The sequence below is a fragment of the Schistocerca americana genome, chromosome 3 (assembly GCF_021461395.2).
Source record: "Schistocerca americana isolate TAMUIC-IGC-003095 chromosome 3, iqSchAmer2.1, whole genome shotgun sequence".
Lineage (NCBI taxonomy): Eukaryota > Metazoa > Arthropoda > Insecta > Orthoptera > Acrididae > Schistocerca > Schistocerca americana.
The window spans coordinates 507,266,266-507,291,417 of NC_060121.1; the positions used below are offsets into that span (position 1 = coordinate 507,266,266).

Genomic DNA, 25,152 nt, shown 5'->3' on the forward strand with positions numbered 1-25,152 from the left:
AATTTAGATTAAGTAGTGTGTAAGCTTAGGGACTGATGACCTTAGCAGTTAAGTCTCATAAGATTTCACGCTCATTTGAACATTTTGAACTTAACATCTGTGATAATCAGTCCCCTAGAACTTAGAACTACTTAAACCTAACTAACCTACGCACATCACACACATCCATGCCCGAGGCAAGCGGTCGCGCGGTTACAGACTGAAGCTCCTAGAACCGCTCGCTCACAACGGCCGGCAGCAAACCAAAGCGATGTTCAGACATAGAAGAAATAAGAGAGACAGGAAGTGTCGGCGACATGCGTCGCTCAGGCCGCCCAAAGGCTGCTACTGCAGTGTATGACCGCTACCTACGGATTATGGCTCGGAGGAACCCTGACAGCAACGCCACCATGCTGCATAATGCTTTTCGTGCAGCCACAGGACGTCGTGTAAGTCTCAAACTGTGCGCAATAGGCTGCTTGATGCGCAACTTCACTCCCGACGTCCATGGCGAGGTCCATCTTTGCAACCATGACACCATGCAGCGCGGTACAGATGGGCCCAACAACATGTCGAATGGAAAGCTATGGATTGGCATCAAGTTCTCTTCACCCATGAGTGTCGCCAACGCCTTCAACCAGACAATCGTCGGAGACGTGTTTGGAGGCAACCCAGTGAGGCTGAACGCCTTAGACACATTGTGGTGGTGGTGGTGGTGGTGGTTAGTGTTTAACGTCCCGTCGACAACGAGGTCATTAGAGACGGAGCGCAAGCTCGGGTTCGGGAAGGATTGGGAAGGAAATCGGCCGTGCCCTTTCAAAGGAACCATCCCGGCATTTGCCTGAAACGATTTAGGGAAATCACGGAAAACCTAAATCAGGAACCGTCGTCCTCCCGGATGCGAGTCCAGTGTGCTAACCACTGCGTTAGACTCATTGTCCAGCGAGTGCAGCAAGGTGGAGGTTCCCTGCTGTTTTGGGGTGGCATTATGTGGGGCCGACGTACGACGCTGGTGGTCGTGGAAGGCGCCGTCACGGCTGTTCGATACGTGAATGCTATCCTCCAACCGATAGTGCAACCATATCGGCAGCATATTGGCGAGGCACTAGTCTTCATGGCTGACAATTCGCGCCCCCATCGTGCACATCTTGTGAATGACTTCCTTCAGGATAACGACATCGCTCGACTGGAGTTGCCAGCATATTTTCCAGACATGAACCCTATAAAACATGCCTGGGATACATTGAAAAGGGCTGTTCACGGACGACGTGACCCACCAACCACTCTGAGGGATCTATGCGTAATGGCTGTTGAGGAGAGGGACAAGCTGGACCAACAGTGCCTTGATGAATTTGTGGATAGTATGCCACGATGAATACAGGCATGCCTGAATGCAAGAGGACGTGCTACTGGGCATTAGAGGCACCGGTGTGTACAGAAATCTGGACCGCCACCTCTCGCTTATGGTGGTACAACATGCGATGTGTTGTTTTCATGAGCAATAGAAAGGGCGGAAGTGAGGTTTATGTTGATCTCTATTCCAATTTTCTGTACATGTTCCGGAACTCTCGGGAACCGAAGTGATGCAAAACTTTTTTCATGTGTGTACATTGCGTTTCCTACAAAAGCTCGTATTTATTTTTTCCCCGCTTTGCGAGGGACGGCAGAAACGCAGATAATTAAAAATAGAGTTTCGGTTGTATGACATTAATGTTATTTCGTAAATGAAGTGGGTTAAGAATAAGTATTAAATGTGCGTCCCGCATCTACTTGCAGTAGAACCCTAATGAGAAATATTAGAGTTCTGGGGATGTAACGGGATGGAAGGGCGGTGTGTGTATGTTTTTTGTTTGTCAGCGAATCTTGTTGTCTCTGATAGGGCTGTTACTCCACAGTGTTAGTTACTTCTGTTGCGTGGTCTTCAGTCCGAAAACTGCTTTGTTGGAACCATCCACGCTACTCTATCCAGTGCAAGCCTCTTACCTCCGAATAACTACTGGAACCTACGTCTTTTCGAACCTGTTTACTGTACTCATCTCTTGGTCTCCCTCTACAATTCTTACCCCTTCAGTTTTTCCAACACAAAATTGATGACACGTTGAGGAGTCGGGATGTGCTCTCTCAACCGACTGTTCTGATAGTCACGTTGTGCCACAGTTGTTTTCCCCATTGTATTCAGTACGTCGTCATTTGTCTTCTGCTCGGCATGTGATATACAATAACGATTATCTGAAGAAGGTAAATGCTGACCATTAAAATTGCACCACCAGGAATATGGAGAATAACGGAATTAAACTTTTTGTGCGTATCCAGTGTGATAAGGAGAATACATGATTAAATTTATAGCTTATTTGGGGGTATACTGGTTGCAAAGTTTAGTACACTGAGCTGCTACCTCTGGCAGCAACAATGGCTCTGCTCAGCTGGGCAGAGATGAACTGAGTTCGGACGACATAGGGGGTACGTCATTCCTTCCTGCTTCAGTGCTGTCCCAGAATTCATCTATCGTAGTAGATGGCGAGTGGTGGATGCCAGGTTCTCGGCAACCTATGGCTCCAGTGGTTGGGAGATCTGGAAAATATGTTGACCAGACCTGCTGTTATATTCCCTTTTCATCGAGATAGGACTACACGACCAATATGCTGATACATTGTTGGGAGATAACGTTGCGGAGATATCGAATATGGGGCTGAGCCACTGGGCTTAACACGTCGGAAATGAAACGGCTACTGTCTAAATTACGGGCTGTGCGAACCAGAGGCGATCATCTCGTGTATCCAATGGCACCCCGTACCATCACAGATACTGGGTTCGTATGAAGATGATGAATTAAATCTGACAACGTTCATTCTCCTCAGACTTGCCACACGCAGATACATCCATAGTGATGCTGTATGCAGAACCAGTACTTGTGTGAAAAGGTGACTTGGTACTGCTTCTGATCCAGTGTTGTCAATGAGCGAGTCACAAACTATGTATTTTTCTCGGCTGTCATGTCATACTAAGTTGCAACAAGGTTCGCCTTACTGACAGTCCGTGGTGCTCCAGTAGTCGTCTCACTGCCCACAACGATCCTTGTTTTGCTGCAAACAAGCCCATTTCGTGGCTCAAAATACGTGACGTGCCTGTACCGTACATCGTGCCAGTCCTCTTGGGCGCTAGTCGCGTGGGGCCGTTGAGATCCTACACGACGTTGAGTATGGCGCACCAGATTTCACTGACTGTGTATTCGCATGATAGTCGTCGGTCCCGACTAACGCGAGCAGCAATATCGTGCAACGATAAACCACTGGTTCAGTGGGACACGATCTTGCCACTGCCAAATTTGGACAGGCACTGGTAGACGTTTTTCATTAAGCGAGACCAAAAACTCTCACAAAGTGCCAATATTCGAAGGCACTTTTTGAATCAAAAAGCCTTTGCCAAGCGTGCTGACAAAATTTGATTAAAGGGAAAATTCAGTGAGCAAGGCTATCTTCCTTCTACAGAAAGCGCGCGGCGAGACCCTATTACACTATGCGATCCAAAGTATCCAGACACCCCCAGAAACATATGTTTTTCGTATTAGGTGCATTGTTGTGCCACCTACTGTCAGGTACTCCATATCAGCGACCTCAGTTGTCATTAGACATCGTGAGAGAGCAGAATTGGTTGCTCTGCGGAACTCACGGACTTGAACGTGGTCAGGTGATTGGGTGTCACTTGTGTCATACGTCTGTACGCGAGATTTCCACACTCCTAAACATCCCTAGGTCCACGGTTTCCGATGTAATAGTGAAGTGGAAATGTGGAGGGGACACGTGCAGCGCAAAAGCGTACAGGCCGACCTCGTCTGTTGACTGACAGAGACCGCCGACAGTTGAAGAGGGTCGTAGTGTGTAATAGGCAGACATCTATCCAGACCATCTCACAGAAATTCCAAACTGCATCGGGATCCACTTCAAGTACTGTGACAGTTAAGTAGGATGTGAGGAAACTTGGATTTCATGGTCGAGCGGCTGCTCATAATCCACATATCACGCCGGTAAATGCCAGGCGACGCCTCGCTTGGTGTAAGGAGCGTAAGCATTCGACGACTGAACAGTGGAAAAACGCAGTGTGGAGTGACGAAACACGGTACACAATGTGGCGATCCGATGGCAGGGTGTTGGGTATGGCGTATGCCCGGTGAACGTCATCTGTTAGCGTGTGTAGTGCCATCAGTAAGGTTCGGAGGCGGTGGTGTTATGGTGTGGGCATGTTTTTCACGCAGGGGGCTTACATCCCTTGTTTTTGCGTGGCACTATCACAGCACAGGCCTACATTGATGTTTTAAGCACCTTCTGGCTTCCCACTGTTGAAGAGCAATTCGTGGATGGCGACTGCATCTTTCAATACGATCGAGCACCTATTCAGAATGCACGGCCTGTGACAGGGGGGTTACACGGCGATAACATCCCTGTAATGGACTGGCCTCCCCAGAGTCCTGTCCTAAATCCTATAGATTACCTTTGGGATGTTTTAGAACCCCGACTTCGTGCTAGGCCTCACCGACCAACATCGATATCTCTCCCCAGTCCAGCACTCCGTGAAGAATGGGCTGCCATTCATCAAGAAAACTTCCAGCACCTGATTGAACATGTGCCTGCGAGAGTGGGTAGCTGTCATCAAGGATAAGGGTGGGCCAACACCATATTGAATTCCAGCATTACCGATGGAGGGCGCCACGACCATGTAAGTCATTTTCAGCCAGGTGTCCAGATACTTTTGATCACATAGTGCATATTGTTCTGGCGTCCGAGATCTCATTTAGTACATACCCCGGCGAGAAACCTCACGGTCTCTTTGGCTAAATCGATGTCCGGGTCTCAAAAATATCGCGTCGGAACTCTCGTTTGGCTGTAAACTCACTTCTCAGAGCTAAAACGTGTCGCGTTTGATGCGATGCCTGCCGTGGCAGGCGGTAACCAGTTTAAAATTGAGGCAGCGAGGCGAGCTTCGTCGGCCCGACACGCCGCCTTCGCGATTACCAGCGCAAATTACTTTTGCAACGCCGCAACACTTTAAATAGCTTCACAGCGTCTTCGCTCACGCGCCTACTTTCATCTTTCTCTCTTAGGAAGGGGTTGGCGGAGCTTCCCTGTTCGGTCGGCATTATGTCATTTTTATATTCTCTCACGGAGTGCTGCATTACAACAGTTTAATCAAGGGTTGGGTAATATGGAGAGGAGGAGAAAACGGGGCAGGTAAGAATTTGTTTGTTGTATTTCGGTGCTGTGGACTTAGATATGAAAGTAAAAACCATCAAGAACATCTTCATCTGCCACTACTTATATCTGTGTCATTGGATGTATTTAATTTTTCATAAAGCTGTGTGAGCACTAAGAGAAGTATGAGGGGTAGTCATATACACTGAAGGAAAAAACCGCAACACTAAAAACTAATTAACTTGGAGTAACGAAATTTCGAGAATACGTTTGTCTAGGTAACGTACTTCATTGATTAACATTGCAAGATCACATGTCAGTGTAAGCGCGAGATACACCATTGCAATTGTGAAAAGCTGGGCCATTAATAACCGGTGTAACTGCCAGAATGTTGAATGCAAGCAAGCAGCTGTGGCTGCTTCGGGCTGTATACAGGTGTCGGATGTCAGTTTGTGGGATGGAGTTCCGTGTCTGATGCACTTGGTCGGTCAGTACGGGGACGGTTAATGCTGGTTGTGGATGACGGTGGAGTTGTCGTCCGATGATGTCCCATATGTGCTCGATTGGAGACAGACGTGGCGCTCGAGCAGGTCAGGGCAACATGGTCGGCACTCTGTAGAGCATGTTGGGCTACAGCAGCGGTATGTGGGCGAGCGTTACCGTGTCGGAAAACACCCCCTGGACTGCTGTTCATGAGTCGCAGCACGAGAGGTCGAATCGCCAGATTGACGTACTGACATGCAGTCAGGGTGCTTGGGATAACCACGAGAGTGCTCCTGCCCTCATAAGAAGTCGCACCCCGATCATAACTCCAGATGTAGGTCCAGTGTGTCTCGCACGCAGACAGATTGGCTGCAGGCCCTTAACTAGCCTCCTCCTAACCAACACACGGCGTTCACTGGCTCCGAGGCACAACCAGCTTTCGTTACAAAACACAACAGACCTCCACCCTACCCACCAATGAGCTCTCGCTTGACACCATTGAATTTGCAAGTTGTTGTGATTTGGGGCCAGTGGAATGTACGCTACAGGGTGCCTGGTTCAAAGCTATCCTTAAAATAACCGATTTGTACCAGTTCGCTGTGTCACTTTGGTGCCAGTAGCTGCTCAGATTGCTGCTGCAGATGCAGAACGATGCGCCAGAGCCATAAGCCGATCGCGGTGGTCTTTCCTCTCGGTAGTGCCACGGGTCCGTCAGGAACCCATTCTTCTTGTGACTGTACATTCTCGTGGCCACCGCTGCCAGCAATCATGTACAACCAAGTCTTTCTGCAGTATTTCAGACGGAACATGCAGCTTCTCGTAGCCCTATTACGCGACCTCGTTCAAACTCTGTGAGGTATTGATAGTGGCGGCTTTGTTGCCTTAAAGGCATTCTTGACTTAACGTCAACTCAACACGTCCAGTCTCAAAGGCAAGTAAGGCTTACGACCGTTACAGCATGTATTTAAAGCAAACCCGTTTTGCATCGTCGTCGTGGCGCTACTAGCGTACGTGTTTTGCGGCTGTCGCCAAATTTGAATAGACATCTTTCAGATGTAGAAACACGTCTACCACAACTCCTGTCGCACATCTTCTTGGTGTTGCGACCTTTTTCGTCAGTGTTTTTGTTTTTTGCAGGCACATATTTGCAGTCCTGGCATACACTGAAATCACCATGCCACAGTGCGGTAGCATGTGCAAGAAGAAATAAAACAAAATGGCCCAGCTTATTGATAAGTGTACATGGGCGGCGCCATTCTGGTTTGGCTCCTCAAACGGTTTCCAACGGTACTGTAACATGGGCATTACAGTGAATACCAGACTGCGGACCTGTGCCTGCACACAAGCAAAAATTAATTATTTATTTTAATTTTTTGTGCTAAAAATTGAAAGCTTGTGGCGTTCCTCTGTATTTCGTGTCTCAAAACGCTCACAGCCGGCCGGAGTGGCCGAGCGGTTCTAGGCGCTTCAGCCTGGAACCGCGCAACCGCTACGGTCGCAGGTTCGAAATCTGCCACGAGCATGGATGTGTGTGATGTCCTTAGGTTAGTTAGGTTTAAGTAGTTCTAAGTTCTAGGGAACTGATGACCTCAGATGTTAAGTCCCATAGTGCTCAGAGCCATTTGAACCATTTGAATCATTCGAGATACAAAAATGTAGTAAACATGTGCTTCAAACCTGCATACCTTAAGAGCTATGAGCACTTTTTCAGTAGAAGAGATTTGTTTCATAATACCGAAAATGATGAAGTGCTCATAGCTCTTAAGGTATGCATTTTAGAGCCCATGTTTACTAGATTTTTTTCCTTCGAATAATTGCTCCTGTCCTATCCCTGAATACTGACCACTCCCCCTGGGACACTCCTTATATTGTGCACACGTAGATTCAGCAACGCCGTCTGTTGTGTTATCGGGAATAAATAATGTTAAGCTAATCTCAGACGCTGAGTAACAGTCAAACGAAATGGGAACTTTAAGGGAAGTGGAATGTTCCTAGTCTACGTCGAAGGACATCTTATCATGTGTTCGATTGGGACAGAATGGTCGGTTTTCGGACAAATGGTCTCGTACCGCTGCATTTTGACTTGGGAGAAAAAGGAAGGCAGGTCAGTATTATAACGTCCCGTCGACTATGAGGTCATTAGCGATGGAGTACAAGCGTTGATTGATGATGGTTGGGACATAAAATAGGCGTTGTCCTTCGCAGAGGAATCGTCCCGGCTTTTGCCGTGGTGAATCTCCTGAAAACTTAAACCCTTACTTCCGTACGAGTACGTGAACCTATGTCCTCCCGATCCAGTGAATAGAAGAGGATCATATATATCGACGAGAGGTCACTGGGCCACACAATGTGGGCGTCTAATGGCTGTCCATCTTTGTCCATAGTATTGAGCGTAGCAACAGGTGTGAAACTGTGGACTGGTGTGACGCGTGCATCTGCCTCTAATTAGTGACCGCATTGTGACCCTACATTATTAATAGGTGTAGTGAACAACATTCATGTAGGATAATATGTCTGCCATATACTCTTGATTGTACTTGCAAAATACAAGAACAGATTGAACAGTTTGGATGAAGCGGATACGTCATGTTGAACGGTTGAGAATCGTGTGTGGAAAATTTACCAACTGTCCTGTAGTATCGAAAAGTAATTTTCATTTGATAATTTAGATCAGTTTCTGTTCTATCACTGCTAAAATTGCCTCCAAGGACAGTGCACCTATCTAACTAGTTTACCAGTTGCTCTGGAAATTTCATTAATGGTTATTATCGGAACACTTGTTAACTCAAGACTTGTTTTGGAAGGTGACAGCGCTTCACCAGACATAGTTCTACGGAAGGAGGTACGTTTCTGGCTCCACATGAAAATGTGACATCTGTCACACACATTCACCAGTCGGTGCTCGATTTAGTTTCCATTTAACGTGATTTTCTCTTGCGGGAACTGTTCTTGTATGTCCGAGATATCACGCTGTTCCGTGGTTTGCATTTAATATCAAGCAACAGCTCCCTCTGTAGATAGTTAGATCCGATTCTGAGGTGGGAAAAGGCGACAGTGTGTACCACCCACAGCAACACACATCTCCTTGCTCAGACCAACTTTTGGGTTGATGGCTGTTTCGTGGTCAAGATGTGATAACCTTCAAGTTTGGCTGGTAGTAATTTCCATGGTCTGGTATTCTTTTCATATTCGGTTGTCACTCTAAATCACTTACGGACAATACCCGAATGACTCGTTACAAAAAACCGTTTTCCAGCCGCATACACTTTTAAAACAAAATTATGTTTTGACCCTAATGAATTTTTGTCGATTTGATGTTAAATGGTAATCTTTCATCTATACTGACTTTAAAGGAAGACTTTTCCACAACTTATATGCCCAGTCCTTTTTGGTTTGCAACCTTTGTGTGTGATTACTTATTGTTTGAAAATTTAGTGCATGAAGGCGAAATAGGAAATTGGCTAGAAATTGCACTTGAAAATATATGGACCACCGTTCAACCGAGCGACTCATGCCAATGTCAGTAGAATATCCTCAGACATACAGTGTCTCCCTTCTGCCTTGCACCACTCATAAGGCTTCTTGAGGCCTACAGTGAATAAGGCACGGTATAAAATTTACACAGAAATAGAAAAGTGATCCAGATGAATATATAATGCCATTCCACTCCTCAGATCTTATTGTTTAATGTATCTTCGCGCACTACATCCGTTTAATTTTGTAGGCGTGGGTTGAACATCGATCTGTTGCGTGCAGTTCTATTCTAGAAGTCCACGTCATGCGATGCCCATCGTCTTAGCGTTCTTTAAGAAAGCGGGTTGTCACTGCATGTCAAAATTACTGTCATTATCTCTCACATGAGATTAAGACGACGGAGTCAGTTGACATCTTCTGTTCCCATCTGACCGGTTTTAAATGGTGGCGCGTGTAGTGTGTCGGGATATTTGTAAACATCCCAACACACCATTGGAAAGCCGTTGACAAGAGATGCTCCTTAGTAAATTGAATAAGGGTAAATGTAGTGGGGAAACTGAGTGTTCTCCTTTCTTGTATGCAGTGATTGTGGAGCAGTGGTGGAGCCGGCGAGAAGGGGACCAGTAAAAATTGTGTTACAACGATCGCTCGTCCGGGAGTCATTTATGCCATAGTGCAGCAAGTGCCTGAATCCGAGAGCCATGAAGTAAACGACGCACCAACAAGGGCGTAATGAACAATTGAAGAGCGGTAGTTGTTTTTCTGGTTTTTCTTTCAGGTCCTACAGTGTGCATGTACGGACGTTTGGATGTACTCAGGAGAGTGGGATTATCGTAGCAGTTGTTAGTTGTGCTGTGAAAAGTAATATGGAAAATGTTTGGCAAAGTATTTCCCCATTTGTGAGAATTGTGGCTATTTATTTAGTAGCGCAATGGAGACAATTTGCGGAAGCATTCCAGGGATCTTCACCGCAGTTGGATCGACAGGATGGTGGCACGGAAGGATCAGGACCACTCTGAGAAGAGAGGATAAAGGTAATACTACTTTCATCTGGCGGTGTATTGGGGTCGGCAAAAATGTTGCCCAGTTATATCGGCCAGGGACGCAACTTCCCGCTAGTGCTGGTATAAGACCCACCACAAATATTACAAAATAAACAACAGCAGGAAAAGAAGTAAAGATACACCCCACGCTCTGTCTCTGCATGTTTAGCCTTCATTTGAAACCTGCGAATGACTCTTTGGGACAAACCACTCAAAACATTTTATGTATAGCTTAAAGATTGCTATAATCAATATGAAATTGAACTGAATGTGAGTTGCACTATCTTTCAGAGCTTCTGTAAACTAATCCATCAGTTGCAGGATTTGAACTCGCATAAATCCTATCTGGCGTTGTTTCTCTGTGGATTTGCCAAAGGCTGTCATCTCCCCAGCTTTGGCACACGCACAATCAAAAATATCCTCGAGGAGGTGCGCAGAGTATATGACTTTAGGGCCCTTAAAGATATCAACATTCCTGTGTTAGTACGATTGCCAGCTGTACTTCTATCACCTATTTTAAAATTATTTTTGTGCAGAAAAGCAAAGCAGAAAGAAATATGTATTGCAATTTATAAGCTTTATTGCGTCGTAAACATATTTGGCGTGAGTAATAGCTTTCCAAAACGTCGTAGCACATCCTGGGTCGAAATCAACAAACATTTTTGGGTTCATGCAACATAAAGTGGCAGATAGGTTGAAGAAATAACCGGTATTTGTTCTAGGTATGTGTTTGTTAGTTGCAAGGACACAAACTCTTAATGGAAAGTTGCAGGAATGTATGTAAGATACAAAGTTAGAACAGGTTTCACTGTTGGATATTTACCATAGATAAACATCCCATATAAATGTAACACGCGAGGCGCTACTGACCTAACGAATTAACCTTATAAGATACATTGAAGCACTTCTAGATTTTGAGAAAATGTTTGACGCTGTTGACTAAAATACACACAATATTGGAAATTCTGAACTCCATAGAGATAAAATACAGATTGCCCAGATTACGTGAAACTTTTACAGAAAGCGGACTGCGCTATAAAGTCAGTACAATAGTTGAAGGATTGGAAGGTAGGCTGTAGTTGAGAAGGCAGCAAGATAGGATCGTAGCCTGCCTATCCGCCGTGTTATTCAATCCGTACATTGAGCAAGCAGTAACGGAATTCAAGTGGAGAAGAAGAAAATAAGCTGTGGTATTTGCTGAGGAGATGGTAATTCTGCCACAGAAAGCACAGAAAGATCACTTGAACGAAATGGATAGTGTGTTAAAAAAAAGGTTATAAACTGAATACAAATAAAAGAAAAAAAAGGGGGGGGGGGAAGTGAAGGAGGGTAACCGAATTAAAACAGGCGATGTTGAGGGAATTAGATTAGGAACTGAGACTTTCAAGTAGTAGATGAGTTTTGTTGTTGCGGGAGTACAATAAGTGATCCCGTAAAAAGCAGAGTAATAAGAACAGTCAAGAAGAGAATTAAAGTTTTTGAAATGTGGTGTTAGGAAGAATTTTAAAGATTAGGTGGGTAGATCTGTTGACTCATAAAAAGTGTGTGTGTGTGTGTGTGTGTGTGTGTGTGTGTGTGTGTGTGTGTGTGTGTGTGTGTGTGAAATCTTGTGGTACTTAACTGCCAAGGTCATCAGTCCCTAACCTTACTTATATGTTACTGGTTTTTCGACAAATAAAAGGAAAGAAAAGAAAGCTCCAATGACGCTGTTGTGCGCCAAACCGCACCACACATTCATTTTAGGGGAATCGCTAACGTGATCTAAGGCAGTGTTTCCCAAACTGCGTTCCACAGAAAGCAGGTACATTAGCTGTGATTTAAAATTGAAGTAGTCTGAATGAAACAACTTTTTACCATTTTCACATTTATTGGCCTTCAGAATAAACAAAGCGTCCATCAGAGTACCAGGATACTCGAAGTGTTCCGTCAGCGGAAAAGTTTAGGAACTCATGATCTTCGGCAACGTGTGGCCTTCCTGAACATCAGATTGAGCTTTCTATCTTTATCTGCGTCGTGGAAAGTAGCTTCGCCTGAAAAACAAATTCGTTGAAGATACTCATTGCCAGTGTCTCTTCGTGCCTCTTCGTGCCAATGTCTCAACCGCAAAATCTACTCAACAAGTTCCATCTTCTGGTTGAGGTGTCTTGTCTGGAGCTAATAAGCAAGCAGGTGCAATCTCTTGTGTTGAATTCTTCGCGCTGTGGTCCTAGGAATCCGTAATTCGTGAGATGCGCGCTGTAGATACGGAAGGGCTTCGTAAGAACTCCTGCTGCACAACTCCGTCACTTTGTTCACTGATCTAAGACCACGTTGTTCGCGGACGATCTAAAACGCTGGTGTGTTTAAACTTATTGTACCACGCAACAGTACTCCTATCATTTCCTTCTCTTCCGTATTGTCTTGGAAAATTTCGCTGCATAGTAATTGGAGATTTTGTTTTGTAATACCATGGAATACACTGCGCCTTGTCCTCTCATGACGCCACTTTACAATAACAGCTATTGTAGTGCTCTCTAGTCAAGTTTCTACATGCAAGAAAGATATGGAAACAAACCTGATTGTTTATTTTTTTCATTTGTGAGAAACCACAAATTTGTAAGTTCTACAGTTATTATAAAATAAATACTAATAATTGTACAAAACCTTTAGACCTACCCTCTTTATAGTATTACTAGTGAAAAAAAAGGGATCGGTCGATGGAACAAATCCTAAGGCATCAATAATACTAAATTTTATGTACGGAAGTGTGGCTGATAAAACTTTTAATGAAAGATCAAAATTTGACAACAGTCAACAGGCTCACATTCATGTAGGCTGCAATAGTTACGCAGAGAGGAATGCACTGGCATAACATAGGAGACACTAGCGTGGAGAGCTGAATCAAACCAGTCTTCGTTCGGAAGATAACAACAAAGTAGGTTATGCATCAAATGAAGTACTCTTTTGGGCCTAGTGTGGGAAAAGTTGTTCCTTCATAAGAAATAATGGATTTTTATGCTGAAGATAAATGCGGATGTTAACACATACGTCACAAAGCATGTGTGAGTAGATACAACGCGGTATGAAAATGGCCTGTGTACCCGAATAGTGGAGTAGTCACAAAGGCCCGCAATTGTGATGCGCTGCTCCTTAATGTATTTCCGACGTCTGACAGATACTGATGGTATCTCATTAGGACGCCGTGCTAAGAGCACTTGCGTCTGAATATAGGACAGTTAGGAGGAGAGGGCAGAGGGGAGAGGAGAATATCATGAGCGTTTTGTGCCTGTTGCCTTTGTCCACTTAGTGACAGGTCCTTTTGGCAAACAAAATCAGCAAACTGGGAAAACATTCTTGAAGTTTGGGAGGTAAGAGACGAAGTACTGGCGTAAGTAAAGCTGTGAGGACGGGTGGTGAGTCGTGTTCGGGTAGTTCAGTCAGTAGAGTATTTGCCCGCGAAAAGCGAATGTCCTGAGTGCGAGTATCGGTCGACTACACAGTCTTAATATGCCAGGAAGTTTCATAACAGCGCACACTCCGCTGCAGAGTGAAAATTTGATTCTACGTTATAAGTAGGTTTGAAATGATGGAGTGAGAGGATGACAAACGAGAGAAAAGATCAACTTCAAAATAAAGACGTATATGTAACACCAAGCACATCATATAATGGTCTCAAACCTCCGAACGCATACATGCCATGTCATAGCACCGCTTATTATATTTCCTTAAAACAATATTTTTCTACATATAAGGCAGGGTCACACTTGTCTTGTAAATGACGTTCTTACTATTACGTACGGTGAAGATTTTGACTGCATACAATTGATTGGAACCACAACCGGTTTCGCAACTCAGCCACATCTTCAGGTGGGTATCTGAATGAAAAGAGGAATATCTATTTAAAAAAATACTGCATTTTACTCCAGTCCCAAATAACGCCTCAGATCCAAAGGAGGGGATGGATAGAAGACACAACATTCACTGTCCAAATAATAGTAAACCGCCCACTGAGGGTACTGTCAGGTTTTAAATAGGCTGAATGGTACCATCAACATCCTCCATAATCGAGCTGCAAACTACAACATAATCAGACTGAATATAAAAATCACGGAATGTATCCTCAAAAGCCACGTCCTCCGTGTTGACTAAACTCATCAAAATTAAGGAACAAGCTCTCATCGCACCATATGAGCTCCAGGAACAAAGTGTTATTACTGAACTTGCACGAACAGATAGCAAGCTATCATAGCTGTATTAATTAAAAGTGGAATTCTGCAACGATGTTTCAGAATTAGTGTATTAGAAGAAAAGTCGCAAGGCAGGACAAAATTCACTTGCAGACATTTCCAGTTTCATTTGATCGAAGGCACGTTTGTTTGGAGTCCAGATACATGCAGCGATCATGGGACTAGCCCGATAGTTCAAATGCATCAATCGTTATTCTGCCATTGTTTCACAGCTCTCGCCCGCCAGGAAAAGGAAAGGCGTTGGTAATTTTGCGTTTAGATTACTTTATGATTACCAGATCCTTCCAGATATTTTCCTGTTGACCCTACCAATTCTTAAACGCACCAACTGTCGCTTCCTTTAGAAATACAGTTCACTTTATACTTAATTGTAATGGTAGGGAAGAACAACTTGATTAACAGAAGACATTGTTTGTTTGAAACACAACTGGCTCTTTATTCACACGAAGTAATGAGTGGTGTCGAGAAGGGATCCCAAGTTGGTTCCATGTTTCTAGATTTCCAGACTGCGTTTGACACCCTGTCTCTAATCTAACTGCGTGCCAATTGGGCGTCGTCTAAGTTGCACGGCTGAATTCGAGTTTTTCTATCAGAATCGTCACAGTTGGTTGTAATTTATGGGAAATAGTGTAGATTCTAGTGAAACCGAAGTGATATCTTGGGTCTCTTTTCTCTTCTGTTCTGTTCGTAATCTGGATAAACGATTTAGGAGTCTATCCGAGCAGCCCTCTGAGATTGTTTGCAGTTGATGATAGGCTAGCAAAGTCGTCAGAAAATCAAAAAAGATTGGAAATTGTATCAGACAAGACATCTGCGTGCTGAGAAAAGTGTCAATTAACTCGAAACAGTAAAAAAGATGTCAAGTTTTCCACATGAATACTTTAAAAAAAACGTTAAATTTCCGTTCCACGATAAATCACAAAGGTTTAAAGACTGTCGATTCAGTTAAATGTCTAGCGACTCAAATTACTAACAGCTTAAAATAGCCTTCGTTTTATTGGGATAGCACTTACAGGAAGCAACAAATGTACTGAAGAGACGGCCTACACCTTTGGAGTATTGCTACGCGGTATGGGATCGTTAACGGATGTGATTGCCGGATTACATCGAAATAATTCTAGGGTAGCTCGTTTTTGTATTATCGCGAAATAGGGGAGAATGTGTCACGAATATGATTAGCAAATGGGGGTGGAAATCATTAAAACAAAGGCGTTTTTCGTTGGGGGGAAATTTTTAATAAATTTCTCCACTAAATGAGAAAATATTTTTTTACACCCACCCACCTACATAGCAAGCAACGATCACAATAATTAAATAAGAAAAATCAGTGTTCGCACTGAAAGATTTTCGTCTTCGTTTTCCCCACGTGCTACTCGAGAGGGGAGTTGTCAGGCATTAGTCCGAAAGTCGGTCTGTGAACCATCGGCCAAACGTGAGCCGTGTAAGGGTAGCTCCGCCGGCAGAGAACTTGTTTGCTAAAGGCAAAGGTCACCAGTTCGTGTTCCGATCTGGCACACAGTTTTAATTTGCCAGGGAGCTTCACTTACATGTGAATTATGAACTAGTCATGTAGATTACTGAAATATTAATTCTTCACTGGTGTGTCTTGACAGACGCCTCCATGTTTGCTCTCCGAGATGTTCGGGTAGAGGCGAGCTTTTTTACATTATTCCGTTCCCGTTTAAGCAGTCCCATTTTCTTGTTTTACTATCGCAGCTGAGAAGCAGTAGTTAAGGCATTACACTCGTGTTCGACAGTGTTGAGATTTAAAAACTCTACTTTCAACAGATATACATATTTTCAATGGTTTCCTTTACAAAGGCCACGCCCAAGTTGCTACTTCACTAATCCAAACTTTTGCAAGAATCCCGTCGTCGGCGAAACATTAAACCGATGTGTATCTTGAAATGTGCGGTTTCGTATCTGCTTTGCTCAGTCAGACTGTCCTCGAGAATGTATTTAACGTCTGTCTACGATCCTTACCATTTATGCGTCCAGCGCCCGATCCCGTTTCCTCCCTCCGCTGCGTCGCAGTTCGTATCGCATTGCACTGCGGCGATCTTTAATAACGGCCGGCTGTCCGATGTTGTGGGAGGCCGCATTCCTCCCCCGGGCAGCCGCCGCTGTTGTTTCCGACAAGCCGGAGTTTCCCCTCGCTGCACGAGGCAGTTCCAGTAACAAACTTAATGGCGATAGCACAAGTTCGCAGCCTGATATCGGCCTTCATCTCGCCGCCCCAGTAAAGTGTTTGCATTTCAAAATGAGCTTTTTCATCATTTCCATCGACCCCGCGCTAATAAAAATGAGAACGGGGTGGCGAACTTCAGCAGTAATATCGGAGGAATACGCGACCACCCTCGGCAATTTGCCCTCAAGAGGATCGGAGATCATTGTTTGAGCTCTGTCACTGCAGCAGAATCTACCCCGTCGCAGAAAATGTTTCTCGGTTTACATTACGTTTCTTCTTCGCTCACCCGTCTTTTTCTCGCTTCGCACAGAATTAAGGGTATTTTGTACAACTACACATAAGCCAATAAAAATAAACTGCGAATCAAAGCTTTGACTATCGTTAAAATTATGATGAGCGTATCATTTACATTGTGTCGCATACTTACACCGAGTCAGCTGTAAATTTGGCCCGTTTATCAGTGCAGGCACTAAAGCTAAGTTATGTTGTGTACAACTATTGAGCGTTGAGAACACTTCATCCTGTGTACTTTGGTGTAAGTTACGCATCATTCATAATTGTTGTCTCCCTCTTCCATGACGCCCACTTCTACTGCTTGTAATTTGATTTCCGATACCAGTTAAAACTCATTGGTCAATTCCGATACATTCAAAGGTTATTTATGACAAAGGCTTTGCAGTTTCCGGGAGACTGGGAAATTTACAATCCCATAGTTCAACCCTCTAGTCTTCAAGTACTCATTACGTCATTTCATCTGTGAAGGTACATGAGCCTACGCAAAGATTGTACGAAAATGTACTTCCGAGAACTCCTTCCTCTCCAATAGACTGCAATTGGTCACCATGGTAAGAAAAAAAAAGTCATTCACTCGACACTTTCCGTGAAATTGTTGGCACCAAGTGTCTGTTTTGTGTCAGTACGGTGCAACACAATTTTCGCTAACTCAACTAGGGACTGCGGAAGCTGTAATCAGATGTTCAGTCCACCATCAGACGTACGAGTCCACATACAACGGCCCAGCCAGCTTAACGCCAGAGTAAATTCATAACATCGCTTACTCGCCACGTCGTGCTCGGTGCAAGCTATTCTGAGCGGCAGTTTCGGCGCATGCCGTTGGCGACTGCGCACTTTCACCATCTCAAGGCCGATTAACTGTTCCAGTACTCGCATTTGTCCCGCATAAACCTGGGTACAATATAGCAACGACACTTCACATTCAGATTAAATTCATCAGAATAGAAGTTCAACTAAACAGCTCGACTGTTAATGGAACAAAAACTCTCTGTAAGCAATATATGATAAAAAACAACTCTGCAAAACGGAAGCTTATCCACCCAGACTATGTGGACTCCCAAAGGTACATAAACCACAGGTTCCGATGAGACCGATTTTGAGTGCTATAGGATCTCCAACACAAGAGGTGGCCAGATATCTCGCCTGCTTGCTGCAATCATACATTGGCAGAACGGACAGTTACATTAAAAACTCGGCGCATTTCATTGAAAAACTGAGGGAGATTAACGTCAGCCCAAGTGATATTCTTGTGAGCTTCGATGTAGTGTCATTTTTTACCATTGTGCCTGTAAACGAAGCTATTTCATATATAGGAGATTTTTTTGGCAACTGACATAGTGGCTTTATTTAAACACTGCCTGACGACAACTTACTTCTAGTACAACAACGAGTTTTACGAACAGATCGACGGGGTGTCGATGGGAAGCCCTCTCAGCCCAGCTGTTGCCAATTTATTTATCGAGATCTTCGAACAGTGAGCGCTGCAGACTGCCAGTAAAAAGCCAGATAAATGGTACCGCTATGTTGATGACACATTTGTAGTGTGGACTCATGGTGAAAAGGAACTGGATGTCTTCTTGGTCCATCTGAACAGTATTGACCGGAGATACAGTTTACGATGGAGAAAGAGAGCAACGGTCAACTCAATTTCCTGGATGTGTCGATAATTAAACGGGTGGTTGGGACGCTGGGCCACAAGGTATATAGAAAGAACGCTCATACGGATCGTTACCTCCACAAAGAATCAAACCATCATCCTAGGCAAAAAGATGTCATGAAAACCTTGGTGGACAGAGCCAATAAAATCTGCGAGCTGGCTTACTTGTAAGATGAATTAAATCACTTACGGTCAGCCTTCATGAAAAATGGATATACCAGCAAGGAAATCGATCGAGCCCTCCATCAAAGAAGAAAAGAAGCCAAAAGTCAAGAGCAACAACGGTCACCTACTGGAAAAGTTTTCCTATCGTTCATTAATGAAGTCACGGACCGTATCGGGAAAGTTCTGGCCAGGTATGGGATCGAAAGAATATTCAGAGCCACCGAGAAGATCAAGGAATATTTAAGAACTGCAAAAGACGCCCGACACCCCCTAGCAACACCTCGTGTATACAAAATTCCATGCAGTTGTGGACAAGTATATATATGGGAGCAACGAAAAGAAGTGTAAACACCCGCTTAACCGAACATAAAAGAATCTGTCGCTTAGGTCACATCGAAAAATCGGCCGTAGTTGAGCATGTTTTTCGAGATGGGAACCACGAAATTAAATTTAATGAGACAAGCGTTTTAGCACGAATATCCCATTATCATGCATGCATGTATAGAGGTAATAGAGATTCACAAACACCATAATAAGTTTAATAGAAAAGAGGTAGTTTTAAAGTTGGACAAAATATGGATGTCGACGTTGCGCCAGAAGAATGACGATCGATTACTCTTAATCGAGAATGATGACGCCTTCCAAAGATAGGCATACCGTCGCCATCACGTGACGAATGGTGGTGCCCTCTATGCGCTCTATAAATGCGAGAGTATTTGGGGCCTCAGTGGCAGCAGCCGGACGGAGCTCAGAAGATGTCTCCCTCAAATGGAGACGAAACATTGGGTGGAAATTTTATACATCGACCACGGCCTCTCAGCCCGGAAGTTTCAACTGAAGACAACACCGGCCGTGAAGTCAACATTGTATGAGTATCCAACACTCTAATTAATATATTTATTAATCACGAAGCGTTGTGCAAATTTACCCTCATCTTCAGTAGGTAATCTTCGGTTTAGCTCTCAGGAATGGAACATCTTTAGAAGCCATAAAGTAAACAAATGTTGTTAACTGTTTCTTCTGTGTATGTGGTGCCTGTCATTTCTTACTTGTCCGAAAGAACAATTGATCACTTCAGTGCAGATGCACACCATGCTCCGGTTATCGGTGAAATGACGCGAGTAATGAGGATAATGGGCAAGGGGCACCACATTTGTAGTGTGTGGAAAAGTTGAGAATTTGGGTCTGGCGGGAAGCGTGTTAGGGTAGTCCGTGCAGTTGCCACGACCACTGTGTGTGGATGTTGCAGTGCTCAGCACTCTGCCTAGTAAGCGTGGGACCCGGGTTCGAATGCCGGTCCGACACAAATTTTCAAACTTTCCCATTGATATAGATCAATACGCATTAGCAGGTAATGCGATAAATTCCTCGCGTCTTGAATTTTCCATGACTGTTATTCATTTATACATAATTTTCCTTTGAACATGGTAGAATAACACTGATTGCACACAAAAATGCGGTTCTGTTGACAACCTGGTGCATAAAGAAATGTAGCTTTGTCCTCTTTGCCCTGGATGTTTGCCTTAGAGCGCTCTGTATCTGTACGTAACATCGCTCTCTGCAAGTTTTTGGTTCTTAAAATTAAAATGATGCTGCGTACTGAAATGAGAACAGTTAACTCTTCATGGGTACAACAAATATTTTTAGGAAATGTACGTAATTACGCAGTTAATTAGTTATTTTGTTGAAGATTATACTTAAAGACACAATGAAAGAAGATTATGCGTAAAGTCATAATGAAAGGTCTGTTCTCAGTTAAATAAATACTCCCGTCTTTGAAACATAAACGCTATTTGAAGAGCTGTTAATAATTGTGATGATTTATTTAAATGCTAAATACCTGAACTTACAGTATCCGTTCGTATCTATTATTAAGATGTAAACCATGATGAGTATTTACAGAGGTTTCTTGTTTTTGTTTGTCAAAAGATTAGTGTAGTACAGGACACAGCCTTTAAAGACCTCGTTAATGTAAGATAAAAGTTTTGAAGTTCCTGGTGGTTAACGGTATTTAGTTATAACCCAGCTGCTCCAAACAAAGGATGACAAGTGCCACAACTTAACCGTTATTTTTAGGCTGTGACAACAGATCAGTTCCAAATTATCGGAGGCTGAGATGGAATAATTTTAAAGACGTTTTCACAAAAAAATTCGTCAGGCGTTGCCTCACACAGAGTACCCCGGACGGTCATTCTCGTCATAAAATATGGGTGGGCCCTTTTTACTTTTGTTTTTCACTGTTGCTTACGTCTTAAGACGTGCTACCAGAGTCTCCCTGGGTAGACTTCCGTGCCCGATGGCATCTTAACCGTCGTTTACACCGAAGCGAATGTAAGCGAACTGACTTGGAAGTCTTGGTTGTCTGGTGCATGGAAACTGATAGATTATGTTGAAAAACACAACACTCGTATTTCAATCTGCCTTTAACCAAGCCTCGATCTCTTAACGATATGAACATTCGCCAGAAACTACCGTTGGTGCCGGATTCCACGGTATAAGGGAGATAACGCCAAAAAAGTACGTGAAAGCTGCATTATCGTTTATTGGAGAGAAGATACCATCCACCATACAGGTATAAATGATTTTTGTTTATTCGGCTATTACCTCAAAATCGTCTAATATAAGTGATACATATGTAATGCAATTACAACTACTTTGAACCGAAGCCAAGAGAAAGATAAGGCTTTTCGTATATTTTTAATTTTACATGCATTAGTATAATACAATTATATTCGAATTTGTTTACATTGAAGGAAATTTATTATACTTTCACTTTATTATAAAAAGAAGTGCATAAGCTTGCGTCTCTCCTCTCAGCTCGCGTCTGGTAGAGGCAGGTAATTACCTCATCGTCTTTTTAACGTCCCTAGTTGGATCTTCGAGTGCTTCGGCAAGTTATTACAAAGCATATGTATTTTCGTCTTAGATTTTGCACTTTGTATCTTTTGAGTCCCCAAGCACCCCTGATATCTGTATTATGCTATTAGCAACATTACGTTTTCTTCTGATCATCGCTCGCGCGATTCACCATCAGTAACAGAAGTAGTTCGCACGCTAAACAACGAAAAAATGCTGTCTGTGCTGCGAGCGCCGAAACGGACACGGACGCAAAGTACCCTCCGATTGTTCGCCGGAAGACCGACATCCGTCGCAGCCAACACAGCTCAGGTTTCGGGACATACGGCGATGGTTACGGCGCAAAACACAAACCAGCTTGATTTCATCGCCTGGTGAGGATCGTATCGGGGCATAAACGCAGCCTAAAAATTTTTGACCCGTATTTTAATTTTTTTGGCCTGGCAGTTTAGTTGTGTGGTTCGTGATGATGAGCTTCCTCTGCAGCATCTGGACGATATACATTATGTGATCAAAAGTATCCGGACACCACCAAAAACATACGCCTTTCATATTAGGTGCATTGTGCTACCACCTACTGCCAGGTACCCCATATCAGCGACCTCAGTAATTATTAGACATCGTGAGAGAGCAGAATGGGGCGCTCCACGGAACTCACGGACTTCGAACATGATTGGGTGTCACTTGTGTCATACGTCTGTACGCGAAATTTCCTCACTCCTAAACATGACTAGGTCCACTGTTTCCGATGTGATAGTGAAGTGGAAACGTGAAGGGACACGTACAGCACAAAAGCGTACAGGCCGACCACGTCTGTTGACTGACAGAGACCGACGACAGTTGAAGAGGACTATAATGTGTAATAGGCAGACATCTATCCAGACCATCACACAGGAATTTCAACCTGCATGGGGATCCTCTGCAAGTACTATGACGGTTAGGCGGGAAGTGAGAAACTTGAATTTCATGGTCGAGCGGCTGCTCATAAGCCACACATCATGTCGGTAAATACCGGACGACGCCTCCCTTGGTGTAAGGAGCGTGACCATTGGACGACTGAACAGTGGAAAAACGTTGAGTGGAGTGACAAATCACGGTACACAATGTGGCGATCCGATGGCAGGGTGTGGGTATGGCGAATGCCCGGTGAACGTCATCTACCAGTTTGTGTAGTGCCAACAGTAAAATTCGGAGGCGGTGGTGTCATGGTGTGGTCGTGTTTGTTGTTTTGGGTGTTACTATCACAGCACAGGCCTACATTGACGTTTTAAGCAACTTCTTACTTCCCACTATGGAAGAGCAATGCGGGAATGGCGATTGCATCTTTCAACACGATAGAGCACCTGTTCATAAGGCACGGCCTGTGGCGGAGTGGTTACACGGCAATAACATCCCTGTAATGGACTGGCCTGCACAGAGTCCTGACCTGAATCCTATAGAACACGTTTGGGATGTTTTGGAACGCTGGCTTCATGCCAGGCCTCACCGACCGACGTCGATACCTCTCCTCAGTGCAGCACTCCGTGAAGAATGGGCTGCCATTCCCCAAGAAACCTTCCAGCAACTGATTGAACGTATGCCTGCGAGAGTGGGTAACTGTCATCAGGGCTAAGGGTGGGTCAACACCATATTGAAATCCAGCATTACCGATGGATGGCACCACGAACTTGTAAGTCATTTTCAGCCAGGTGTCCGGATGCTTTTGATCACATAGTGCATAAATTAGCTATACAGAACAGTACAAAAATTAATATAAAAAATCACTATAGAAGAAGAACGAAAAAAGGAGAATAGGAGAGAGCTTGCGGTGAAGGAATCCTGCCACCATTTCCAGCTCAGAGTTACAGGTATCGAAAGTACTTCGAACATGCTTTCACTAACCGGCAATCACGATATGATATTGGTGTAGGTCGTTGCTCGTGACTCACGGAGTCTCTGAAATACCTCAGATACACCGAAGCACGATGCAGCCGTTGAGAGTGTAATGTTTATGATGCTCTGTCAGCACTGATGTAATGTAAGTTGGACACGTTACTGCCCGCCTACTGCGGCCACTGGAGTGCAGCAACCGCCACAAGCGCGTGGTGTAACGGCTGCTGCAGTCCGTCAGGAAAGCTCATAATAACTGCCGTCCGCTACGGCCGCGGATGAGTCAGCGCGCGGCAAGGCCGAGCCCAGCCGAGCTGGCTAACGATAATGTTGCCGGCGGTCCTCGCTCCAGCGCGGCGCGGTCGATAGTTTTAAAGAGGTCGGCGCGAGAGGTCGACGCGGCAGCTCCAGGATGCGGGTCGAGTGCTCCGCGTCGAAACTCTTCCGCCTCGAGGCGCGCGACTGCCGCGGGCCAGCGACTGCCGCGCCGCCTGCAAGGGCTGCGGACGCGCTCGTTTCGGCATACAACTACTGGCACACATATGTTGTGTACGTTGAGCGAGCCCTCACACTGGCTTCAAACTACTCGCACAAACGATCTTCAACATATAGTTATTTATTGATGCTCTGTCAACATATGGCTCATTGACGCACCTAACACAGCGATGCGAGATACAGGGGAATAACAAGACGTACGACAGACACGGGAGGAAAAGTAGAGCTGGGAGTGTACGTGAGTGATGAGTAAAGCTCCTTTTGTTTTCAGCATTGCTATTTGGATTTTACTGACCCATTTGCTCGGTTCGTCATATCTAACGAATAAAATTTTCGGGAATCGAAAAAAAGGCCGTTTATCTTAAAGTGGAAAGTTTAGGAGCTACTTTCAGTACGGAATGTGGTAAAGACTATCTTGCACCTTCCCACATATTTTCAAAAAAATCTGGAATTATAAAACTTCCGCGTTTCTGAACATTACTAATTTTGCAACAGATTAAGTATACAACGTATTTTGCAGCAGTATTGGTCTGCGAACATGGAAACACAATTCACTAACATTTTTTTTTTTTTTAATTGACACGTACCAAATATACTGATGTGATAGAAGTCGTCCGATGCCACCTAATATCGTGTCGGACATCCTTTTGTCCGCGGCATGTTGCAGCAGCTCTACGTGGCATGGGCCCAAGAAGTCGTTGGAACTCCCCTGCGGAAATCGAGAGCCATGCTGCCTCTATAGCCGTCCATAATTGCGGAAGTGTTACCGGTGGAGGACGCCCAATAAATGTTCCAAAGGATTCATGTCGGGCGATCTGAGTAGCCAAATCATTCGCTCGAATTGTCCAGTCGCGAAAAGTTTTGCCCTGGTGACAGGGCGCATTGTCATCCATAAGAATTCCATCGTTGTTTAGGAACATGAGGTCCATGAATGACTGCAAATGGTCTCAAGAGTAGCCGAACATAACAATTACCGCTCATTGATCAGTTCATTTGGACCATAGGACCCAGTCCATTCCATGTAATGACGGCCCACACCACTAGGAAGCCACTCCAGTTTGATCTTTGCCTTGTTGAAAATTTGGGTCCATGGCTTTGTGGGGTGTTTGCCGCACTCGAACCCTACCATCAGGTTTTACCAAGTGAAACTGAGACTCGTCTGACCTGGCCACCGTTTTCCACTCGTCTAGGCTCCAACTGATATGGTCGCAAGCCGAGGAGAGGCGCTACAGGCGAT

General features: G+C 44.4%; 1 protein-coding gene across 2 annotated transcripts in view; it reads left to right on the top strand.

Moving 5' to 3' along the window:
* Positions 1–25,152, top strand: part of LOC124605594 (cyclin-dependent kinase 14) — a 719,551-nt gene that overhangs the window by 51,224 nt on the left and 643,175 nt on the right. The window lies entirely within an intron of this gene.